The sequence below is a fragment of the Suncus etruscus genome, chromosome 11, assembly GCF_024139225.1.
Source record: "Suncus etruscus isolate mSunEtr1 chromosome 11, mSunEtr1.pri.cur, whole genome shotgun sequence".
NCBI lineage: Eukaryota > Metazoa > Chordata > Mammalia > Eulipotyphla > Soricidae > Suncus > Suncus etruscus.
The window spans coordinates 61,908,292-61,933,179 of record NC_064858.1 but is presented as its reverse complement, the minus strand read 5'-3'; the positions used below and the strand labels follow the sequence as shown (position 1 = coordinate 61,933,179).

The 24,888-nt window shown below is 42.5% G+C and overlaps 2 pseudogenes; one reads left to right on the top strand and one right to left on the bottom strand.

Moving 5' to 3' along the window:
- Window positions 1-19,547: 19,547 nt before the first annotated feature.
- LOC126023252 (uncharacterized) lies at window positions 19,548-19,694 on the top strand (annotated as a pseudogene).
- A 4,554-nt stretch (window positions 19,695-24,248) lies between these two features.
- On the bottom strand, window positions 24,249-24,602 carry LOC126022312 (elongin-B-like; annotated as a pseudogene).
- Window positions 24,603-24,888: the final 286 nt, after the last annotated feature.

Sequence of the window (24,888 nt, the reverse complement as noted above, 5' to 3'; positions counted from 1 at the left end):
ACTGACCTTGAATCCTCTTCTCTTGAGACTGAGGGTGGAGGGTGAGAGCAGGGCCCACAGGCTGTGGCCAGTTAATGCTGCTTCAGAATCTCCTAGGAAATCTCCAATTTCCTTACTCAGGCCATTCATATCGGTCTCTTTCTGGTCTTTACAGCCAAATGCTTAAGGGTGCCTGCATGTCACACGACCTCAACTCCAATTATTCCTCTGAAAGAGAGCTTTGGGGTCCCCTCACTACTTTTAAGATTTTCTGTCTGCATGGGGATCACTTGTATCTTGTGCAAAGCAATATGATGCCGTGACATAAAATGGTACTGAAAGGTTCTAGGAAAAGAGAAAAGGCAAATATTACTTAACCATATAGAAAATAGAAGTTTACTTAGTCTTCTGGCCACGGTTTATAGGCAGAAGGCACCAGCAATTTATGTTACACAAATTAATTCTGAATACCAGGAAGAATGCTCACTACTTCTGGCAGATTTAGACTTTTAAAGAATTTATAATTAACAATCACCAGTTTTCAAAAACTTTTAAACTGAACCTTAATGATTCTTTTAAATTCTTGACTATTTTCTTAAAATAGCTTTTATTATTATTATTTTTAGATGTTCATAAGATTTCTTATTACCCCATTCTTCACTCAATAGCATGAAAACACTATAACATGCTTAAAACATTTACACTTCTTTTATGTTAACCTAAAGGCATATCAATAATAATCATTTAGTTTGATTATACAGATTTTTCCTAGTACACATTTTTAATTTCTTTTGCACATTCTTAAACTTTCTGCAATAAGCTACTTTTCTTTCTGCATGCAAGGCAAGCGCCCTACCTTCATGCTCTTTTTCCGGCTCCTTCTCTTCTTTTTTTAACTTTTTCTCCACTCATTTTTTGGGAGTGGTTTTGCTGCTAAAAACCGCCACGTGCACCCAACTCAGAGCCAGCCTTTCCTTAAGGACCAGCTTTTTAAATTTACAGCCTAGAACTCAGCATTAGGGCCCTAGGAACAGAGCTTTAAATTGTTTGCTGCCAATTTGGAATTACTTTGCTGGATATTTTTGCACCTAGCAGGACCAGATTTTATTGATTCCTTTTTCTTTAGGTATTCACAACCTAGTACCATCAAGATTTTCACATTAAAGCTACCTTAAAACCCACCATTGAGTTTGGTGAGATAAATTCAACATGGAATTGAGATACTGTTAAGAATAACATGCATTTACAAAATTAACAGTATTGTTTAAAAAGGCCAACCACAATAATTAGCAACATTTTTCACCCAATGTTCATTTTAAGAAACTTCTAAGTCAGAAATTTAAATGCTCAAAAATTTTTTTTCTTTCTTTCTGACTTCCAAACCATTAACTAAATTCTTCTTTGATATGTAAAGGACCCACTGGAATTACTTTGTCTACACCCACATTTCCCAGCCAGATGAGTCTGGGAGGACAATAGCCGTTGCCCTGGGGGCTGGATGAATTCCTTTTTTCAGATAAACTCCAGGCTGGGGAGTTAAAAAAGCACTTTTTTTTTTTTTGGTTTTTGGGCCACACCCGGCGGTGCTCAGGGGTTACTCCTGGCTGTCTGCTCAGAAATAGCTCTTGGCAGGCACGGGGGACCATATGGGACACCAGGATTCGAACCAACCACCTTTGGTCCTGGATCGGCTGCTTGCAAGGCAAACGCCACTGTGCTATCTCACCGGGCCCAAAAAAGCACTTTTTTTTTTTTTTCCTTCCAGCCAAAAAGCGGCCAGTTAGCCTCACTTCTTTTTTTTTTTTTTTTTGTTTTTGTTTTTGGGCCACACCCGGTGACGCTCAGGGGTTACTCCTGGCTATGCGCTCAGAAGTCGCTCCTGGCTTGGGGGACCATATGGGACACCGGGGGATCGAACCACGGTCCGTCCTAGGCTAGCACTGGCAAGGCAGGCACCTTACCTCTAGCGCCAGTGCCCGGCTCCAGCCTCACTTCTTTCTCTAGTCACATGTTCATTTTTTTTTTTTTCTGCCTTAACTAACACATGGCAGGAAAGCTGGGTGATTGCAAAGTCCAGAAATTCTCCAGGGAAAATTTATCCCCGATGGCCATTGAGAAATCTGGAGTTTATGACCTCCAATACCCTCTCCCATGTCCCTAGAATAACAAAGCCAGTTTAACACACAATTTTTTTGGCCTAAGGAGAGATAGCATTTTTTTTCTTAGAGTTTCCCTTCATGTTTAAATCAGACAAAGAAAACACGGAACACAGAACCACAGACAACGTGCTCGAGTCCTTACTTCTGACCAGTGGTCCAGAGTAAGAGACAAAGGGGTGGTTTGCTGCTGACCCATAATGGGAGAAATAGAAAATCAAAGGAATAGATGAGGGAAAGACAGGAGGGGACAAAGTAAGTGAAGAAAGAAGAGTTCAAGGAAATAAAGCCAACACACACCTACACACTTACACAAAAGGAAAAACAAAAATATCAAAACAAAGATCTCCAATTAAAAGAAATAGGGTTCACCACGGCAGCCCGGGAACATCTTCCTGCTGCGGCAAAATCGAATTCCTGGGGTGCCTCCCGGGTCGTGACCTATAGTTTTTGAACCTGTCAGCTCACTACCACCCGGAATCCACGTCCAGTGGGGACCCTCAAGTTCTCAGTCACTACCATTCCCCTATTTCTATTTCCAACACACATCAAATAAAAGAAATAGGGTTCACCACGGCAGTTCACTACCACCCAGAATCCACGTCGAGTGGGGACCCTCAAGTCCTCAGTCACACTACCATTCCCCTATTTCTATTTCCAACACACATCAAGTAAAAGAAATAGGGTTCACCATGGCAGTTCACTACCACCTGGAATCCACGTTGAATGGGGACTCTCAAGTCCTCAGTCACACTACCATTCCCCTATTTCTATTTCCAACACACATCAAATCACTACCAACAACACAAGACACACTGCTTAGAACCCACCAAGTTGTCGGTTCACCACTCTGCTCTGGACAGATCAAGGCTCACCAAAAATGTAAGGCTCGGTAGTCCAGATGCTGTGCCGACACAGAAATGAAGAGACAGTCACTCAGGCAAAAGCTCAAGAGGGCTCTTTATTCTGGCCAGCCAGGGTCCAGTGCCTATCCAGAACCGAACAGAGGCAAAGGACCATGTGGCTTTCTTTGTCAATCCTTATATACCATAAGGAGGGGAGAAGGGGGTAGGGGACGATTTAACATTTCTTTATAAGGGCATAACATCTGCCAAGACATTCAGAGGCAGCGGAAGAGTACAAGATATCACATGATAGTTATACCAGGAAGTTCCCTACAATGAGACGTTATGGGAATTTTCACCTTGCCCCGCCTTTCAGAAAAGTCAAGCTCTTTTCCTTGGAACTGTGTTCCAGCCCTTACAGAAGGTGCCCCTGTATTTTAATATTTCTTTTTTTTGTTGTTGTTCGTTTTTGGGCCACACCCAGTGATGCTCAGCGGTTACTCCTGGCTATATGCTCAGAAATCACTCCTGGCTCGGGGACGTGAACAGGTCCATCCTGGGTCAGCCACATTCAAAGCAAATGCCCTACCACTGTGCTATTGCTCTGGGCCCTGTATTATAGTATTTATGGGTTCTTATCCCTAGTAGATAAGAACTTATTTCTATATAAAAGATTTTCCAATTTTAGTGTGCCTATGCAAAAAGGAACAATGCCAAATTATATTGTTGGTGCATTTGGGGGTAAAAATGACAAGCTATGCAATCCCTGTGCCCTGGTTTTGGCCTAAGCTTTTATCCTGAGCAAGACTATTCTACTAGAATTTTGTGTTAAGTAGAACCAAAACAAGCAAAAATAAAAATTAGAATTAAAAAGAAAAGAAGGGGCCGGAGAGATAGCATGGAGGTAAGGCGTTTGCCTTTCATGCAGAAGGTCATCGGTTCGAATCCCGGCGTCCCATATGGTCCCCCGTGCCTGCCAGGAGCAATTTCTGAGCATGGAGCCAGGAGTAACCCCTGAGCACTGCCGGGTGTGATCCAAAAAAAAAAAAAAAAAAAAAAAACCCACAAAAAAAAATAAATAAAAAGAAAAGAAAAGGGGATGGAGGAGACTACCTTGCTGCAGGTGTCTTGTGCCTCAGCATCTTCTAGTGGGGACAAAAATGCCTTCATGAAAGAAAGTGGGTAACATGAAATGGCCGAATATGAAATACAAAATAATGAGACCACACAAAATATGTTGTATGGGGACTCACGTGTATCAGAGAAATGAGAGACAAAACTTACTTTTCAGCTGATGACATTTTAAGCACAACTTTGGTATGCAAAGTATTTCCAAGAAAACAAAGGGCAGGGAATCTTAGGAGAAGGGAGACAATGATAGCAGGCCCTAGACTATACATATCAAGGAACTAATCCATACAGGTGAAAAGAATCCCCAGCTAAAAGGTAAGGAAGTGATAGGGGGGTGTTTCTAGTTTAGAAAGAATGTTCTTATAACAAAGAAAGAGAAACTGGTTTTGCTACAAATTTTGCAGCCTGCTGGAATAGTAAAATGCAAAAAAGATAGGAGCTGTTGTTTACCACCAAGAAGTCTTTGAGTTGCAAATATACTTAGCTAGCGGGGAACTTTAGCAACTGTTGGTACTGAAATTTCTCTGACTGCATATTGACTGAGGTCGAATTTTGGTCTGTAGTTTTGCAAGGGAGACAAAGCCAACTGAAAAGAGAGATAATGTCACTACCATGTCATGAATATAACAGAAATATAGCCAGTAATCCAGGCAGGGGATATGATTGACTTCCTTCAATGGGCCTTCTGGCTGAAATATTTCTTGGGGGAAAATCAGGCACTGCACCAGGAAAGCCAATAGACACATCTGGTGTGTGCTCCCCCTAAGATGGAGACATCTGTGCTGTTTGCTGTGGCACTACCTTTATATTTGAAAATAAAAACACTAAGAGGTATACTATTAAGAAGTTAAACATACAAGGAAAATATGGATATTCCCATTACGTCTTTGAGATAGTTTTGAGGGGGATGAGATCCAGGGCACAGTTTCGTCCCATACCATGGTTTTATTAAGTCTGAGAAATGGTTTTCAGTCATAAGGGATTAGGTAGTGTCCTCGAGCTGGGGATCCCTTTAGAGCTAGAGTCTAGTAGCAGGCAATAGTCCACATTGAGGTGGGGGGGGGGGGAGAAACAGGGCCACATAGATTGCATCAGCAGGAGTTGTGGTTCCAGCTTCTTGTCGGGGGCGAGAGATTAGAGGCTGAGAGGATGTCCTTTAAGTTTGGGAGTTGGGTGGCAGCTTACTGGGGCAGGTGGACTATCCCAGTTCCTAAAGAGTTAAGAACTGAGGGTGAAGAGGGTTAAATAGGGCAAGATCAGGATTGAGGGTGTGAGGGGATAGAAGAAGTTCTGAACGGGGGGGGGGGGGTAATATATATCAGGGGTATATACAAAGTAGTCATGGATTGTCCTACAGTATAGATTAGGCAAACATAGAGAAATCCACTGCATACAAATTAATGCCCACTTACAGACAGACATTAGAGATCTTTTCAAAGGTTGTGGTTGGAGTCCTGACCCTTATGGGGTGGGCCAGAGCGTTTAAAACAATTGAAATAAGAAAAAAATATATGGCCAGAGAATAGCATGGAGGTAAGGCATTTGCCTTGCATGCAGAAGGCAGTGGTTCGAATCCTGGCATCCCATATGGTCCCCTGAGCCTCAAAAAAAAAAAGAAAAAGTATATAGATGAAAAACATATTAAAAGAAAGAAGAGGGGCCGGGTGGTGGCGCTCAAGGTAAGGTGCCTGCCTTACCTGCGCTAGCCTAGGAGACGGACCGCGGTTCGATCCCCCGGCGTCCCATATGGTCCCCCAAGCCAGGAGCGACTTCTGAGCGCATAGCCAGGAGTAACCCCTGAGCGTCACCGGGTGTGGCCCAAAAACCAAAAAAAAAAAAAAAAAAAAAAAGAAAGAAGAGAGGCCAGAAAGATAGCATTGGAGGTAGGGCGTTTGCCTTGCATGCAGAAGGATGGTGGTTCGAATCCCGGCATCCCCCAAGCCTGCCAGGAATGTTTTCTGAGCATAGAGCAGGAGTAACCCCTGAGTGCTGCCGGGTCTGACCCAAAAATGAATAAAGAAAAAAAATAAGTTAATAAATAAATTGGGCCAGCACATCAAAGAGAAAAGGTTTTCCAATTTCTAGGGACTTCATCAATGGCAGGGTGAACTTTGCTAAATTTTAGGATAAACATAATTTTCACGTCTAGAGTGCTAAGCAATATGAATGCAAGGACTATAAGTGAAGTCTTACGTAGTATCCTCCCTCGTATCTTGTGCATTGAGGTTCCTTTCCTGAAAGTAAATTGACATCATGGGCATTATGCTATAATGGTTACATAGTTTGAATTTAAGAAGTAGAAAAAAGGAAAAGAGAAGTAAAATTACAAAACAAAGAAAAAATAAAAGAAAGAAAAAGAAAAAATTAGTAAGATTAAAAAAGAAGAGAAGGGATAATAGTAATATGCCAAAACATACTAAATGAATGGGACCTGCAACATAAGTTTCTGGTGTGCAGCTGCCTAGTTCGGTGGTCTCCATGGTCATAAGCTTTGGGTCATAGTAAAATGACATAATCATGGAGTATTTTATCAAGCCATTGTCATAATGAATACTGTATATGGAGCGAATAGTTTTGAAGTGTTCTTTTTTTTTCTAAATGAACTTTATAGTTTTGAGTCTGATTTTAAGGTCCTTAATCCATTTTGAGTTGGCTTTTGTGTAAGGTATGAGGTATGATCCATCTTTAATTTCTTACAAGTGGTTATCCAGTTTTTCCAACACCATTTAATGAAGGGACTGTCTCTGTTCCATTTCAAATTTTTGGCTCCTTTGTCAAATATTAGTTGACCATAAATTTGGAGGTATGCCATTGGATATGCTATTCTGACCCATTGGTCTGAGCTTCTGTCTATGTTCCAAGTACCATGCTGTTTTGATCACTATAGCTTTATAGTAGAGCTTCAGGTTAGGTAATTAAATGTCACCTAGGTTTTTTTTTTTTTTTTTTTTTTGTGGTTTTTGGGTCACACCCGGTAGTGCTCAGGGGTTATTCCTGGCTCCAGGCTCAGAAATTGCTCCTGGCAGGCACGGGGGACCATATGGGACGCTGGGATTCGAACCGATGACCTCCTGCATGAAAGGCAAATGCCTTACTTCCATGCTATCTCTCCGGCCTCGTTTTTTTTTTGTTTTTCAGTATGAATTAGGCTAACCTAGGTCTTTTGTGGTTCCACACAAACTTTATAATTGATTGTTTAATTAAAGATGTCTGATTTTGGGGGCCGGGCGGTGGCGCTAAAGGTAAGGTGCCTGCCTTGCCTGCGCTAGCCTTGGATGGACCGCGGTTCGATCCCCCGGTGTCCCATATGGTCCCCCAAGCCAGGAGCAACTTCTGAGCGCATAGCCAGGAGTAACTCCTGAGCGTTACTGGGTGTGGCCCAAAAACCAAAAAAAAAAAAAAAAAGATGTCTGATTTTGAATAGGGATTGCATTGAATCTGTAGTTTAGCTAAGATGGTCATTTTGATGATGTTGATTCTTCCTATCCATGAGCATGGGATGTTCTTCCAATTCCTTAGATAGTCTTCAATTTCTTTCTGAAAACTTTTGTTTTGTTTTGTTTGTTTTTGGGTCACACCCGGCAGCGCTCAGGGGTTACTCCTGGCTCTACGCTCAGGAATCGCTCCTGGCAGGCTTGGGGGACCATATGGGATGCCGGGATTCGAACCACTGTCCTTCAGCATCTAGGCAAATGCCCTACCGCTTCACTATCTCTTCGACCCCCTTTCTGAAACGTTTTGAAGTTTTCTTGTTATAGGTCTTTCACAACTCTCTTGTTAGGTGGTTCTTAAGTACTTGGTATTTTTAAATATTATTTTAAATAGACTCCTTAATTTCTTTCAGCTCTGCTTTGTTATTATATAAAGCAATGCTACTGTCTTTTGTGTATTGACTTTGTTATTTTTTTTGTTTTTTGTTTTTGGTTTTTTGGTTTTTGGGTCACACCCGGCGATGCTCAGGGGTTACTTCTGGCTGTCTGCTCAGAAATAGCTCCTGGCAGTCACAGGGGACCATATGGGACACCGGGATTCGAACCAACCACCTTTGGTCCTGGATCGGCTGCTTGCAAGGCAAACGCCACTGTGCTATCTCTCTGGGCCCTGTGTATTGACTTTGTAGCCAGCCACATTGCTGTATTGCTTTATTGTTTCTAGATGCTTTTCTATGGACTCTTTAGGGTTTTCGATGTATGTCATCTAGCATCTGCAAGTAGATAGCTTGATTTTCTCTTTCCCTATTTGGATTGCTTTGATTACCTTCTCTTGTCTGATTGCCATTGCTAGGACTTCTAAAGCTATGTTGAACAAGATTGGAGACACTAGACAGCCTTACTTAGTGCCTGACCTTAGTTGAATTGCTCTCAGTTTTTCACCTTAAGGATAATGTTGGCTGTGGGTTTCTGTTTTGTTTTGTTTTGTTTTGTTTGTTTGTTGAACAACTGTACTCAGTCAAGTGAGAGAACCAGAAGAAATTGACAGATTCCTGGAAAAATATCAACTCCCAAGACTTAATAAGGAGGAAGTAGAAAGCCTATACAGGCCAATCACCGCAGCTAAAGAAATTGAAACAGTAATTAAGAAATTCTGGGCCTGGAGAGATAGCACAGCGGCGTTTGCCTTGCAAGCAGCCAATCCAAGACCAGCGGTTTGTCTATTGTTTATTCTTTTGAATATCCAGCTTCTGGTCTCATTGATTCTTTGTATTGTTTTCTTTGTTTCTATGCTGTTTATTTCTGCTCTCATTTTTATTGTTTCTTGTCTTCTACCTGTGTTTGGGTTTCTTTACTTATGGTTTTCTAGATTTTTTAAAAATAATATCTTTATTTAAGGCACTTTGATTACAGACATGATTATAGTTGGGTATCATTCATATAAAGAACACCCCCCCCCCTTCACCAGTGCAACATTCCCATCACCAATACCCCCCAACTCCTCCTGCCCCGGCCTGTATTTGAAACAGACATTCTACTTCTCTCACTTATTGACATTGTCACCATAGTTGTCAGTGTAGTTCTTTCTCCAACTGCACTCTTTGTGGTGAGCTTCATATCATGAGGCAGTCCTTCCAGCCCTCATCTCTATTGTCTCTGGGCATTATTACAATAATGTCTTTTATTTTTCTTAAAACTCACAAATGAGGAGCCAGAGCGGTGGTGCAAGTGGTAGGGCGTTTGCCTCACATGCGCTAATCTAGGACAGGCTATAGTTCAATCCCCCACATTCCATATAGTCCCCCCAAGCCAGGAGTGATTTCTGAGCACAAAGCCAGGAGTAACCCCTGATCGTGTGTGTGGCCCAAAAAGCAAAAAACATAAAACAAAACCTAAATCCATAGATGAGTGAGACTATTCTGTGTCTTTTTTTTTTCTGTGTCTATCTTTCTAACTTATTTTATTCAGCATAATAGATTCCATGTTCATCCATGTATAGGAAAATTTCATGACTTCATCTCTCCTGATGGTTGCATAATATTCCATTGTGTATAGGTACCACAGTTTCTTTAGCTGTTCATCTGTTGAAAGGCTTCTTGGTTGTTTCCAGAGTCTGGCTACTGTAAATAGTGCTGCAATGAATATAGTTATGAGGAAGGGATTTTTGTATTGTATTTTTTGTGTTTCTAGATATCTCTAGAAGTGGTATATCTGGATATACATGAGCTCCATTTCCAGTTTTTTGAGGAATCTCCATATTGTTTTCCATAAAGGCTGGACTAGACGGCATTCCCAACAGCAGTGAATGAGAGTTCCTTTCTCTCCATGTCCCTGACAGCACTAATTGTTTTTTTTTTTAAAATACCATATTTGCTGGCATATAAGACGACTGGGAGTATAAGACGACCCCCTAATTTTGCAGTTAAAACATAGGTTTAGGCCTATATTCGCTGTATCAGATAGAACGTTCCTGTGCTGCAACTGTATGTACCACAGGGAGCCAATTATAACAAGCAAAGGTTCAAAGGTTATGCTGTAATAGACTTTCTCTCTGACTCTGGCCAATCTGAGCAGGCTTTTTGCAGTGTAGATTCGGGTACAGAACATTGTCTAATTTGCATGCATAAAAAGCCTGCTTGGATTGGCTGAGTTAGAGAGGTGGTCCGAGCAGCCTTGCAGTGATTGGTGCAGGATCGAGTTGGAAAATTCATTTTGTGGCAATATTCAGACAATTTTTGTTTAGTGGTATATTGAAACATTTTTTGGGATATACTCGGTGTATAAGATGACCCTCGATTTTCAGTTGACTTTTTTTTGTTTCAAAAGTCGTCTTATATGCCGGAAAATATGGTATATAAAATATTTATTTAAGCACCATAATTCGAAGCATGATTGTAGTTGGGTTTCAGTCATAAACAAAACACCCCCCTTCACCAGTGCAATATTCCCACCAGCAGTGACCCCCCCACACCCTTCTTCCCAATCTTTGCCTGTATTTCATCTACTACTCTCACTCATTAAGATTGTCATGGTAGGGGCCGGAGGGATAGCATGGAGGTAAGGCGTTTGCCTTCCATGCAGAAGGACGGTGGTTCGAATCCCGGCATCCCATATGGTCCCCTGTGCCTGCCAGGGGCGATTTCTGAGCATAGAGCCAGGAGTAACCCCTGAGCACTGCCAGGTGTGCCCCAAAAACCAAAAAAAAAAAAAAAAAAAAAAAAAAAAGATGGTCATGGTAGTTGTTGGTGTAGTTATTTCCCTAACTGCATCACTACTCTTTGTGGTGAGCTTCAGATTTTGAGGCAATCCTTCCGACCTCGTCTCTTGTCTCTGGGGATTATTACAATAATATCCTTAAAATCCTATGCATTTTCTAAAAATGCATAGATCAGTGAGACTATTCTCTGTCTATCTCTCTCCCTCTGACTTATTTTACTCAGCATAATAGATTCCATGTACATCCATGTATAGGAAAACTTCATGATTTTATCTCTCCTGATGGCTGCATAGTATTCCATTGTGTATATGTACCACAGTTTCTTTAGCCATTCATCTGGTGAAGGGCATCTTGGTTGTTTCCAGAGTTTGGCTATTTTAAATGACATTGCAATGAATATAGGTGTGAGAAAGGGATTTTTTAATTGTATTTTTATGTTCCTAGGGTATATCCCTAGGAGTGGTATAGCTGGATCATATGGGAGCTCCATATAGGAGTTCCTTTTTCTCCACATCCCTGCCAGCAGCACTGATTGTTCTTTTTTTTTTTTTTTTTTTTTTTTTTGGTTTTTGGGCCACACCCGGTGACGCTCAGGGGTTACTCCTGGCTATGCGCTCAGAAGTCGCTCCTGGCTTGGGGGACCATATGGGACGCCGGGGGATCGAACCACGGTCCATCCGAGGCTAGCGCAGTCAAGGCAGGCACCTTACCTTTAGCGCCACCGCCCGGCCCCGCACTGATTGTTCTTGGTCTTTGTGAAATGTGCCAGTCTCTGAGGTGTGAGATGGTACTTCATTGTTGTTTTGATTTGCATCTTTCTGATGATTATTGATGTTGAGCATTTTTCATGCCTTTTTTTTTTTTTTTGTGATTTTGTCATACCCGGCAGCACTCTGTGCTCAGAAGTTGCTCCTGGCAGTCACTGAGGACCATATGGGATGCCAGGATTTGAACCACCATCTGTTCGAATCAGCTGTGTGCAAGGCAAACACCCTACTGCTGTGCTATCTCTTCAGCTCCTTCATGTGTCTTTTAGCCATTGTATTTCTTCTTTGAAGAAGTGTCCATTTCTTCTCCACATTTTTTGATGGGGTTAGATGATTTTTTTCTTGTTAATTTTCTTGTATATTTTGGATATTAGCCTCTATATGATGGGTATTGAGTGAATAGTTTCTCCAATTCTGTGGGTGGCTTTTGTATTCTAGGCACTATTTCCTTTGAGGTGCAGATGTTTCTCAGCTTAATATAGTCCCATCTGTTTATCTCTGCTTCCACTTGTTTGGACAGTGGTGTTTCTTCCTTCCATTAGTCTCAGTGTCATAGAGTGTTTTACCTATGTGTTATTTTATATACTGTATGGTTTCAGGCCTGATATCAAGGTCTTTAATCCATTTGGAGTTGCCCTTGCATGGTATATGGTGTTAGATGGGGGTCCGAGTTCACGTTTTTGCAAGTGGCTAACCAGTTGTGCCAACACCACTTGTTGAAGAAACTTTCCTTGCTCCATTTTGGATTTCAAGCCCTGTTAGCAGATGCAGTTCTTGACTCATAACCAGAGAATAGAGAAGTAAATGAAGCCACAGAAAGTGAGTTGCCTGAAATAAAGTGTTCCAACTAAGCTAGTGGAATTAAGATGGCTGCCTTTTATCTGTTCTTTTTGGGAAATATTTGGAGAGGGAGATGTAGGAAAGAAAGATTTGTAGAGCTCTTGGAAGTTTGCAATGGAAAATGACTAGCCTTTTAAAAAGTTTGTAAATAGTATTGGTTAAGAAAATTTGTTTCTGGGGCTGGTGAGGTGGCGCTAGAGGTAAGGTGTCTGCCTTGTAAGTGCTAGCCAAGGAAGGACCGCGGTTCGATCCGCCCGGCATCCCATATGGTCCCCACAAGCCAGCGGCAATTTCTGAGCGCTTAGCCAGGAGTAACCCCTGAGCATCAAAAGGGTGTGGCCCTTAAAACCAAAAAAAAAAAGAAAAGAAAATTTGTTTCTTATGAAATGCAAATACATGCAAAAAAGCATGTGTAAAATGGCATATGCAATTTGAACCTGTGTTTTGCTGTAAATACACATATATAGAGTGGTAAAGTCATTATTCCTCCATGAGACAATCTCTAGATTTACAAAATAAACAGGTTTTTTTCTTTGATTAATTTTTTCCATGTGGTAGTGGTGGTATTGAAACATAGCCCTTTGGAGGGAATAAAAGTAAAAGAATAAAAGAGAAGTCTACATCCCTGGGCACTAAATAGTTTTTCAAGAATAGATTTCAGTGTTTGCCCATATCCCAGCAGTGGATGTGAACTCGGAGGAACACAACTTGAACACCACTCTTTCTGTCTTCCTCTCTCCTCCTCATATTCCTATTTCTTTAAATAATACTATTTTCTACACAGAAATATGGAGTAGTTTTAATTTGAACTGGAAGTTGGAACCAAAGCCCATTTTGGGGGGCTGGAGTGATAGAACAGTGGTAGGGTGTTTGCCTTCTATGTGGCAGACCCAGTTTGGACCTGGTTCAATCTCTGGCATCCCATATGGTCCCTTGAGGTTGCCAGGAGCAATTTCTGAGCTCAGAGCCTGGAGTAACCCCTGAGCCCTGCCAGATGTGACCCAAAATAAACAAGAACAAAAAAGAAAAAATGTTTAAAGAAACAAAAAAGCCCATCATGGGCTTCTCACTCTCTCATTTATTTATTATTCTCCCATCCTCCCCAATTCTCATTTTAAGCTGGCATTGGAATGGGAAAAGTGCCCTAATCAAATGGTAGCGGAGAGACTAATGGAAGGGGTCAGAGTACTTTGGAACTTAGGTCATTGGTTCTCACAAGTCACCAAGATAAATTGAGTAACCAAACACTGCATTCCCCCCCCCCCCCATTTTATTTTTCTTTTGGGCCACACCCAGTGACACTCCTACTATGCATTCAGAAATCACTCCTTGCTTGGGGGACCATATAGGATGCCGGGGGATCTATCCGTGGTCCATCCTAGGTTAGTTCATGCAAGGCAAACACCCTACCCCTTACACCACCGCTACAGCCTCTAAAACTGCATGCCTGATTTGCACAGATTCTCTGCAATGAATCTGGGGCTAGAAGGATGAGGCTGGTCTGTGGAGCAGGGACATGCTGGAGGAGGGGTCCAGTTTGGGGAAGAAGAAGAAACAGGAAGCCTCAACTAGTTGCCACTGGGAGGGTGTCCAGCAGGGCTGGAGACCCACTGTGGAGACCTGGTGGAGCTGGTGTGTCTCTTCACCAAGGGAAGGTAATGTCATTTCCAGGGTTCTTCACCATCTGCCTGGGGATAGGGTCAACAGGGTCTGGCGAAGGTCTCTGAGCAAGATTAGTCTTGAAACGTTGGGGGCACATTTGTTCTTCATACAACAGTTAAAGGGACACTATTATATGTGGGGAGAAACATATTTTCTTTTCACTCTAATTTTTAGTCTTAACCGTAATAGTTTCCTTTTTTTCCCTATTCTTATTTTTCGGGGGCCAAAAAATTCCTGGCAGTGCATAGAATTTAACTCTGGCTTTGAACTCAGGAATCACTGCTGGCAGTGCTCAATGTTGAATCATGGTTGACTGTGTGCAAGACAAAGCCCTACTTGCTGTATTATTGTTCCATCCCATCTTTCCCTATTCTTTTTTTGTTTGTTTGTTTTTGGGTCACACCCAGTGATGCTCTGGGGTTACTCCTGGATCTGTGTTCAGAAATCACTCCTGACGGGCATGGGGAACCATATGGGATGTCTGGATTAGAACCACCATTCATCCTGAATTGGCTGCATGCAATGCAAATGCCCTACCTCTGTGCTATAGCTCTGGACCTCTTTCCCTATTCTTAAGAGATTTTTTTTTTATTTTTTGTCAATACATCCCTTAAAATTCTGACATTTGGCATCCTTTCTGCACTTGAATATTCTTGGAGGTTCTAATTTCCAACTTTCCATTTAATTATACAAAGAGACAAGTATATATTTTTATTTGCTCCCAGAAGTGGGTTTGCATTTTTTTTTTTTTTTTTTTGGTTTTTGGGTTACAACCGGCAGTGCTCAGGGCCACTCCTGGCTTTACACTCAGAAATCGCCCCCGGCAGGTTCGGGGGACTATATGGGATGCCAGGATTCGAACCACCATCCTTCTGCATGAAAGGCAAGTGTCTTAACTTACATGCTAACTCTCCGGCCCCTGGGTTTGCTTTTTTTTTTTGGAGGGGGGGTCATACCCGGTGGTGCTCAAGGGTTACTCCTGGCTGTCTGCTCAGAAACAGCTCCTGGCAGGCACGGGGGACCATATGGGACACTGGGATTCGAACCAACCACCTTTGGTCCTGGAACGGCTACTTGCAAGGCAAACGCCGCTGTGCTATCTCTCTGGGCCCATGGGTTTGCATTTTTTTTGGGCCACACCCAGCGATGCTCAGGGGATACTCCTGGCTGTCTGCTCAGAAATAGCTCCTGGCAGGCTCGGGGGACCATATGGGACACCAGGATTCGAACCAACCACCTTTGGTCCTGGATTGGCTGCTTGCAAGGCAAACGCTGCTGTGCTATCTCTCCGGGCCCTTGCATTTTTAAGATTGAATTCACTCTGTGATTATAAGGATCCTATAGGTAAAATAAGATCTGTCTGCTTTGCTATCTCTTAGCCTCTTTTGTGTAATTCCTGAACAGTAGTTTCTATTCATTTGAAGTACTGTTGAACCTCATTACATAGCTTCTAATTTTAAGTATTGTGTATTTTATTCTATTTTTTAATTCTTTAGTCACATCCAGTGATGCTCTGGGGAATTACTTCTGACAGTATTTTGGGGACTATATGAGATGCTGGGGATTGAATTTTGGTCAGCTGCATACAAGGCAAGTGCCTTGCCCACTACACTATCATTCCAACCCAAATATTTTCTATTTTTATATGGCAGAGGAAAAACAGCCCTGAGTTCCTGGTTGTACTTGGAGGACTATCTGGGATGCAAGGGATTGAATTTGGTTCATTGTATGCAAGACAATGCCCTATCCATTGTAATATCTACTTTGCCCCACCTTCTTTAATTTAAAAAATTTTGTTAGATAAAAAAATTAAAAAAATTTTTGTTAGATTTTTCTTTTTTTTCTGGGGCCAGAGAGCATGCATACAGAAGGTTGGTGGTTCGAATTCCAGCATCCCATATGGTCCCCTGAGCCTGCCAGGAGAGATTTCTGAGCATAGAGCTAGGAGTAACCCCTGAGCGCCGCCGGGTGTGACCCAAAAACCAAATAAATAATTTTTTTTCTGAAGGGGGGAACTTTTAAAATTCTTTTATGGTGACCTTTGGAATAGGTGTTAGGGAACAATGGGATAGAATGTGTATCCATGGGAAAGGTGAACAAAGGCAATTTCTTCCAGTAACTTCCTTTATTGGAAGTTTAGATAAGAAGATTAAGATAAGGACTGGAGAAATAGTAGTGAGGCCAAGGTGCTTGCTTTGTTGCTAATCTGTGGCACCACACAAGGTCCACCTAGTGCTTCAAGATGTGATCTGAGCTCAAAGCCAGAAGTGAGTCCGGAGCACCACTGAGTATGGCCCAAAATAAGCAGAAAATAAAACTCTGAAAAGGAGGCAGGATTTTGTTGTGCTAGATCAGCTGGAAAATAGGGTTGTTCAGTATGATTCAGTAGTCTAATCCCTAACAAGGGATGAGTGTGTCCTTTGGATTCGAAGGAGCTCATCAAGGCAACAAGGTCATGGCTGGTGGAAAGTGGTGAACTCTGAGGGATCTTAGTTAAGATCTGTCTGGGATGTCAGGAAAGGGGGAATTTTGAGAGATTAGATAATGAATAATACTGACTATATAAATGGCTAATGAGATGCTTGAGAAATAGTTTTTGCTTCAACACACGGGACTCAGTCCTTAAGTGGAGTTAGGAAAGATTTAAATTTATATAGATAGGCTTGGTAGATTTTTCCTTCTTTATGAACATATTCAGTTAATTACTGAACATCATTCAAAGGGACATATTTTTTAAAAGAAGCTAATTTGCATATTCCCTTAGGTCTAGATTGCTTGGCAAGATTTCTGAAAACTAGTTTAACTGACCACATAATACTTCCTTGTTTGCTAACACTATCTTCATTTTGATAACAAGCAAATACAGATATACTAAAAGAGAAACCAAAAGTAGCTTACAGAAGGGTAAGCATAAGAAGATGCCTACTAATTAAACTAGTTTCAGATTATTTTATTTGTGTTTATGTACTATGTATGCATATAATAATTGTGGCTTTTTTGTTTGGTTGGTTTTTTTTGGGCCACACCCAGTGACACTCAGGGGTTATTCCTATTTATGCGCTAAGAAATGGCTCCTGGTTTGGGGACCATATAGGACACTGGGGATGGAACCCTGGTCCGTCCTGGGTCAGCTACATGCAAGGCAAATGCCCTTCAGCTGCGCTATTGCTCCAGCCCCTTGTGGCTTTAAGTGTATTTTTATAATACCCACTGGGTCAGCAATTTTGAATAGTTTCCCTATATTAATATGTTTTTTATATTTATCTGTTTTATTTGGTTTTTTAAATTTAAATAGGTAATGTGTGTATTATTTAACTTGTTTTTCAAAATTACTCTTTGAGAAAAGAAATTTAGGGACCGAGAAGGTGGCGCTAGAGGTAAGGTGTCTGCCTTGCAAGCGCTAGCATGGGAAATACCGTGGTTCGATCCCCCGGCGTCCCATATGGTACCCCCAAGCTAGGAGCGATTTCTGAGCACATAGCCAGGAGTAACCCCTGAGCGTCAAACGGGTGTGGCCCAAAAACCAAAAAAAAAAAAAAAAAAAAGAGAGAGAAAAAGAAGTTTATTTTAGTTATCATGGTTTACAAAACTATTAATTATAGGGTTTCACATATAAAACCTTCTAGCACCACATCCTCCTCTAGAGTGTCTAATTCTCTTCACCATTGTCCCAGTGTGTGTGGTGGGGGTGGGGAGCATCTCCCAACACCCCCCACCCCCACCCCACAGTAACTTAGAACACATCACAATGAACAAAATCAATGAGTGCTGGTGTGGACATCAGGGGAAAAAGAGACCATTATCATTCACTGCTTGGGAACATTAACTGGCCCGGCCGTTTTTTGTTTGTTTGTTTGTTTTTTGGGCTACACCTGGTGACACTTGGGTTATTTCTGGTTATGCGCTCAGAAATTGCTCCTGGCTTGGGGGACCATATGGGACACCAGGGGATCGAACCACAGTCAGTCCTAGGCTAGGGCAGGCAAGCAGACGCCTTACCCCTTGTGCCACTGCTCGGCCCATGGACCAGCCTTTTTTGAAAACAATATGGATACTTCAAAAAACTGGTAATTGGGGCTCTAGAGGTGGCGCTAGAGGTAAGGCGCCTGCCTTGCAAGCGCTAACCTAGGATGGACCAAGGTTTGATCCCTGTCTTCCCATATAGTCCCCCAAGCCAGGGGTGATTTCTGAGCTCATAGCCTGGAGTAGCCCCTGAGTGTCACTGGGTGTGGCCCAAAACAAAACAAAACTGGGAATTGAACTTCCTTTTTTGGTGGTTATTTTTGGTTTTAGGGTCACACCCAGTAACACTCAGGGGTTACTCCTAGCTATGCACTGCTCAGAAATTGCTCCTGGCTTGAGGGACCATATGGGACTTTGAGGATCGAGGATCGAGGATCGAAGTCTTAGGTCAACAGTAACGCTCTACTGTTGCACTATCACTCTGGCCTCTGATTGAACTATCTTTTTTTTTCTTTTTTTTGGTGTTTGGTTCACACCAGGCAGTGTTCAGGGCTTACTCCTGGCTCTACGCTCAGAAGGCAGGCTTGGGAGACCACATGGGATGCAAGGATTTGAACCACAGTCCTTATGGATGCCTTACCTCCATGCTATCTCTCCAACCCCCCTGATTGAATTTTCTAATGTCCCAGAAATTCCACTTCTTGGCAACTACCCTAAGGTCCCAAGTACTATTCAGAAAACTCATTACTTACACTCTATGTCCATTGTAACACTATTCACAATCACAAAAACCTAGAAACAAAAAGTCTCTAGTTCCAAGAATCCAGGAACAGATGATTGGATAAAGAAACTAGGGCATACACATCGGAATACTGGCTTATAGGAAGAGATGAAGTCATGCAGTTTACCCTTATGTAGATGGATCTGAAGAATATCATGCTAATGAAGTTAGAAGAAGAGAGACAGAATGATCTCTCTCATATGTGGGATATTAAAAAAAAAAAAAAGAATAACAAATGTCCAAAGGCAACAGAAACTTAGGAACTGGTCTTCAGTAGGAAATTTTAAAACTATAGACCAAATGCGATAGTATTGGTAATAGGTCATACCCAAACTTTCATTTTTGGAAAGATGACAAAGCACAAAACTCCTATTGCAGGTTTCAGGATTAGTCCTGACTTAGATTGCTAACTCACAGCTGTGCTATAATTTTCTTTCTTTTCTTGGAGGAGTTGGGGGGAATTGGAGAACATACCTGGTTGGTGCTCAGGGGTTACTCCTGGAGGGGCTCATGGGACCATGTGGGATTCCGGAATTGAAACCAGGTTGGCTGTGTGCAAGACAAACAGACCCTAAGTTTTATCATTGTAACTTTCCCTACTGTCTTTTGTAACTAAAATCGAATTCATAAGAACTTTCAGGCATTAGTTTATTTTTATTTTAGTCTCTAATTTCCTCATGTGATCGTTTGTTTATGCCTATGTTGGTTTATGATAAAGTTTTATAGGGAACTTGGAGTGTGTGTTCATAAATCTAAGTAAGCATGTTCAGTGAAAAGGCTCTTTTAGACTGGAATTTGTACTTTGTGTCTGTGGTAAAATGTATAGCTTTCTGTATAGAAAGAGGAGGTACAGTAAATGCACCCCATATACACCTCAACACAGGCCCTTTGCCTGGTCTGTATTGTGAATTGGGGGACAAAAAATACTATAATAAAAATAAATAATTAAAAAAAGAAAAAAATTATAGTTTTCTAAAGAGCCGGGAGGGGGTAATGTTAGGTTACATCTTATTTTACCCAAAGCTAAAATCATCCCTGGTTTCTTTGTATCTGTTTTTTTACAACTTGGTTTCACCCCTAAGAATATCTCTGGTTCTTTTGTATCTATTTATTTACAACTTGGTTTTATCCCCAAACAGAGATTGTCTCACATGTTAAACCTGGGTGGGACTGGCTCAGGATGGCCTGAGCTATCTGTGCTTACTTTGTCTTTATTGGCCCATATAGGTTCTCAATAAAAACGGCAGTTCTGGCAGGCAGTTTGGTGTTCATACGAGGTAGCCAGACTGCACGTATTTCACCCTCAGCCTGTTCTGGATTATTTTGAGCTCGACTCTAATTCAGACTCATTCACCTGGGGTTGGAGATAGGCTTGTGAGGTGAGGTGATTTTGTTTGTTTGGTCACACCTGGCAGCGCTCAGGAGCTAATCCTGGCTCCATGCTCAGAAATCGCTCCTGGCAGACTCGGGGGACCATATGGGATGCCAGGATTTGAACCAATGACCTTCTGCATGAAAGGCAAACGCCTTACCTCCATGCTATCTCTCCAGCCCCATGGTGAGGTGATTTTACAAGGGGCCACACCTAGCTGTGCTCAGGGATCACTCCTAGCAGTTCATGAGGGATCATGGGATGCTGGGGATCAAGTCCTGGTAGGCCACATTTAAGGCTACTTACCACTGTATCTACCACTCAGCTTCACATTCAAGGCTACCTAACACTGTACATACCACTTGGCTTCCCTTCAAGGAGTTTTGAGCTGGATAAAATTTGTAAGGCCCATTTGATCAGTGAGATTGAAATGTTTGGAAGCTGTTGTTTTAAAATTTTTTTGCTATGGACTGAAACCTTTCGGTGCTCAGTATACTGGAGGGAGACTTTTTTAAACTAGAAGAAATAGCAATTTGTGGGTCAGATTTCTTTTCTTGATATAGACTTTTTGTTAGTTTAACTTGTGTTGAACACACTGTGACAGTCCTTCCAGACTCCAGTGGTTTTCAGCCCTGAAGCACTTTCTCTCTTTCCTGTTACAGGTTGCTTGTAGTTTGCTGGCCATTGGGCTTGTGACTATAATCTGGCAAGCAGCTGTCTCCTCATACACAGTCTGAAACAGCAGCTATGTGTATGCTGTTCTCAGACTGCAGTGGGAACAGGAACTTTGCTGAGCTGTTTGATTGTAAGTGTCACCCCTGCTTTCATTCCATGGCCAGCCTGCGTCACAGGGCCAAGCCTGTCATGGGATATGATGAGGTGTTATTAGGGTCGGGGTAAAAGGACAAGATCACGCAATTGAAATAAAGCAAAGCAAGACTTTATTCTGTCAGCCACAAGCTCCAAACTGGCTAGCGGAAGAGGTTACCCTTGCCAAGGTTATAAGCCAGTTTATATTAGGAGGGGATGAGGAATATTCTAGCTTCTGATAATCTTTAAGATTATTGGTTGTTGTCTAGGGAACCTTCCTACCACTGCCTAGTTTCTTGTCCAGATAGACTACTTGGTTTGGCCAGTTATCTTGGGTTGGTGTTAATGGAAATTTAGGCTTGAGAAAGAGAAGTTCTAAGACGTTATAACATATGACCCTTTACAAAAAGCTGTCCCTCCTTGTTCAGAACGCAGGACCCCATTGTGTCATTGTCATTCATCTTCACTGTGAGCACCACAGAGGCGGGGGAGATGCTGATCTCTGCTAGGTAGGGGCCAATAGCTGGAAGTAATTATAAAAATCAGTCACAATATCATTCATACTGACATCCCCATATAATGCATAGGAATGCTTCAAAGAAGAAAAACACTGAAGTATTTATTACCAAGCTTCTTAATATAATCAATGCATTTGACTCTCCCTGTATACTGGGGGGGAGCACAGATGTTGGGCCCCACCCAGTGGTACTCATGGGCTATTTCTGGCTCTGTCAAGAGTGACTCTGGTATTGCTTGGGGACCATCTGTAGCAATGATTTGAAACCCAGGGAATTTGAACTGGGTTGAATGGATACAAAGCAAATTCCTTAACCCCATGTTTTTTATACCACATATTTTCTTGGGGTTTGGGGGGTCACATCCAGCACTATTCAGGGGTTAATCTTGGGTCTACACCAGAAATTGCTCCTGGTGGGCTCAGTGGACCATATGAAATGCCGGGGATGGAACCTGGGTCAGCCGCGTGCTAGGCAAATGCCCTACCCATTGTGCTAGTATGAAAACCTGTTAATGACATAACCATTGTCTCAAAATTGATGTTCATTATTCTGTTTTCATAATCATTGTATGAGTAGCCCACAGTTTATCTTTTCTCCCCCATTTTCTATTGTGGACATGTTGATAACAGCATTCTTTTTATATATCTTCTGTTGAAAATTGCAAATTTTTATTTTTTGCGTGAAGTAAAATAGGATTGTGTTTTTTGTTTTATTTTTTGGCTTTTGGGCCACATCCGGTCATGCTCAAGGGTTACTCCTAGCTATGTGCTCAGAAATCGCTCCTGGCTTTGGGACCATGTGGGATGTGGGGGATCCTGGGTCAGCCGAATGCAAGGCAAACACCCTACTGCTTTGCTGTGCTCCGGCCCCTAAAATGGTTTTATATAAATACATTTACTTAGAGAAGTGTGAGAGGGAGAAAAAAAGGGTGACATGTTCAAGAAAGAAAATGGGTGTCTCGGGGCCGGGAAGGTGGCGCTAGAGGTAAGGTGTCTGCCTTGCAAGCGCTAGCTAAGGAAGGACTGCAGTTTGATCCCCCGGCGTCCCATATGGTCCCCCAAAGCCAGGAGCAATTTCTGAGCGCATAGCCAGGAGTAACCCCTGAGTGTCAAACGGGTGTGGCCCAAAAACCAAAAAAAAAAAAAAAAAAAAAAAAAAAAAAGAAAGAAGAAAAAAGAAAAAAGAAAATGGGTGTCTCCAGAGTGGAAAAGTTAGATCGCATATTTCTTCAAGGTGGTTCTTAAGAGTGGAATTGTGTGTGTGTGTGTGTGTGTGTGTGTGTGTGTGTGTGTGTGTGTGAGAATAATAAATAATGTGGATTACAGTTTAAGCACTGATAATAGTGTGTTATCTATCAGTGCTCACGACTATACATGTCTGAATGTCTGATACTTTGTTTTTAAATTTGTTGAGTTTAATTAGGTTCCTTTTTTAAAGGTACAGCTTCGTGGTTCTCATATCATGGTATACTAGTCACTGAGGGGAAGGAAGTGCAAGTCAACATAATTTACTGTACTTTAGATAGTTATGGAAAAGTGTTTAATTTCATGGTATTTATATACAAAAGTACTGCATTCAACCACCACCAAAGTGCTCAGGACCTGGTTAGAGATTGGGACAGACTCTGCTTTTCTGATCAGACTCCCATATGATGTCAGCATGAGGATCTAAGGCTCTTAAATAGGGTTACATAGGGATAGTGCATTGGCTGGGCCTGGCACCTCCAGTGTTTTTGGAACAGACCAGCTAAATAACATAGAACACACAGCCAATTCCTATAAAGTCTGTGAATCAGTGCCTGATACTTTTTAAATTGATCTTATATGAGCAATATAGGCAAGCTCTTCCTTCCTTCCTTCCTTCCTTCCTTCCTTCCTTCCTTCCTTCCTTCCTTCCTTCCTTCCTTCCTTCCTTCCTTCCTTCCTTCCTTCCTCCCTCCCTCCCTCCCTCCCTCCCTCCCTCCCTCCCTCCCTCCCTCCCTCCCTCCCTCCCTCCCTCTTTCTTTCTTTCTTTCTTTCTTTCTTTCTTTCTTTCTTTCTTTCTTTCTTTCTTTCTTTCTTTCTTTCTTTCTTTCTTTCTTTCTTTCTTTCTTTCTTTCTTTCTTTCTTTCTTTCTTTCTTTCTTTCTTTCTTTCGTCTGTAGACTGTTTACTAGGGTGGTGAGGGTGGAAGAGGCTGCCCTATTAACAGGGCTCGAGGCTCTGGTCGCACTATAGCATCCATTCACATCAACACTCATGCTCCAGCTCCTGAAGCCAACACAGTGGAGGCAAGGGGGGCAGGGGCTGAAGGAAGAAGTCTTTCCTCTCCAGCTTTAGGTGAAAAGGCTGTATAGGCCCTATTCTTTTTTTTTTTTTTTTTTTTTTTTTTTTTTTTTTGGTTTTTGGGCCACACCCAGTAACGCTCAGGAGTTACTCCTGGCAATGCGCTCAGAAGTTGCTCCTGGCTTGGGGGACCATATGGGACACCGGGGGATCGAACCGCGGTCTGTCCTAGGCTAGTGCTGGCAAGGCAGGCACCTTACCTTTAGCGCCACCGCCCGGCCCCTGTATAGGCCCTATTCTAAGCACCTCCCCAACCTAGTTATGTTTGGGGTTGGGCCCAGAGTGCCTGTAGTTCAGCAAAAAGTCTGATTAACTTAGGAAGCTTGGGGCGGGAAGGGAAAATAATCTCAGTGAGAGTGAGACCTGGAACTGGGAAGTTGGAGAAGGAGGCAGCAACCTGGCAGACACCCAAATCTTTATTAGGGGACAGGGCACTGGGGAGGGAGCAGGCCCTCACTGCACAGCTTGTTCATTGGCACTGCTTCTGAGTCCTGGGGCTTCACCATGTCTGGCAACTCACCTGAGCTAAGTGGGCTCAAGAAGGGCTCGATGTGCAGGGCCTGGAAGGCTCATCTTCCCAGAAGGCCAGTTCCACTGTGTCTGGGCCTGTGGCCTCGCATCTGACTAGTGAAGCCACACTCGCCCAGCGTCTTGCCAGGAGCTGGTCGTCCTTGTACAGTCGCTGCTCGTTGGGCGGCTTCTTGAGAATGCCCTCGACGATGTGCTTCAGTTTGAACACGGTGCTCGACTCCTCGGTGTCCGTGAAGATAGTGGTCTTGTGGCGCCGATCATGAGGAATACGTCCATCGCGGCGGCTGCCTGTCCCACCTCAATGCGCCATCGCCAAGCAAATACTTTCTTCTTAAAATAGCCATTTTGTTTTAGTTTTGGTGCATGCCCAGTGGTGGTCACAGCTTACTCTTGGCTCTGCACTCAGAGATCATTCCTGCCGGGCTTGTGAGACCATATGAGGTGGTAATAAGAATTGAACCTGGGTTGGCTGCCTGCAAAGCAGTTGTTCTACCCAGAGTACTACTATTCTGGCCCCTAATAGTTTTTGTTTGCTTGTTTTGTTTGGGGCCACAACCGGTGA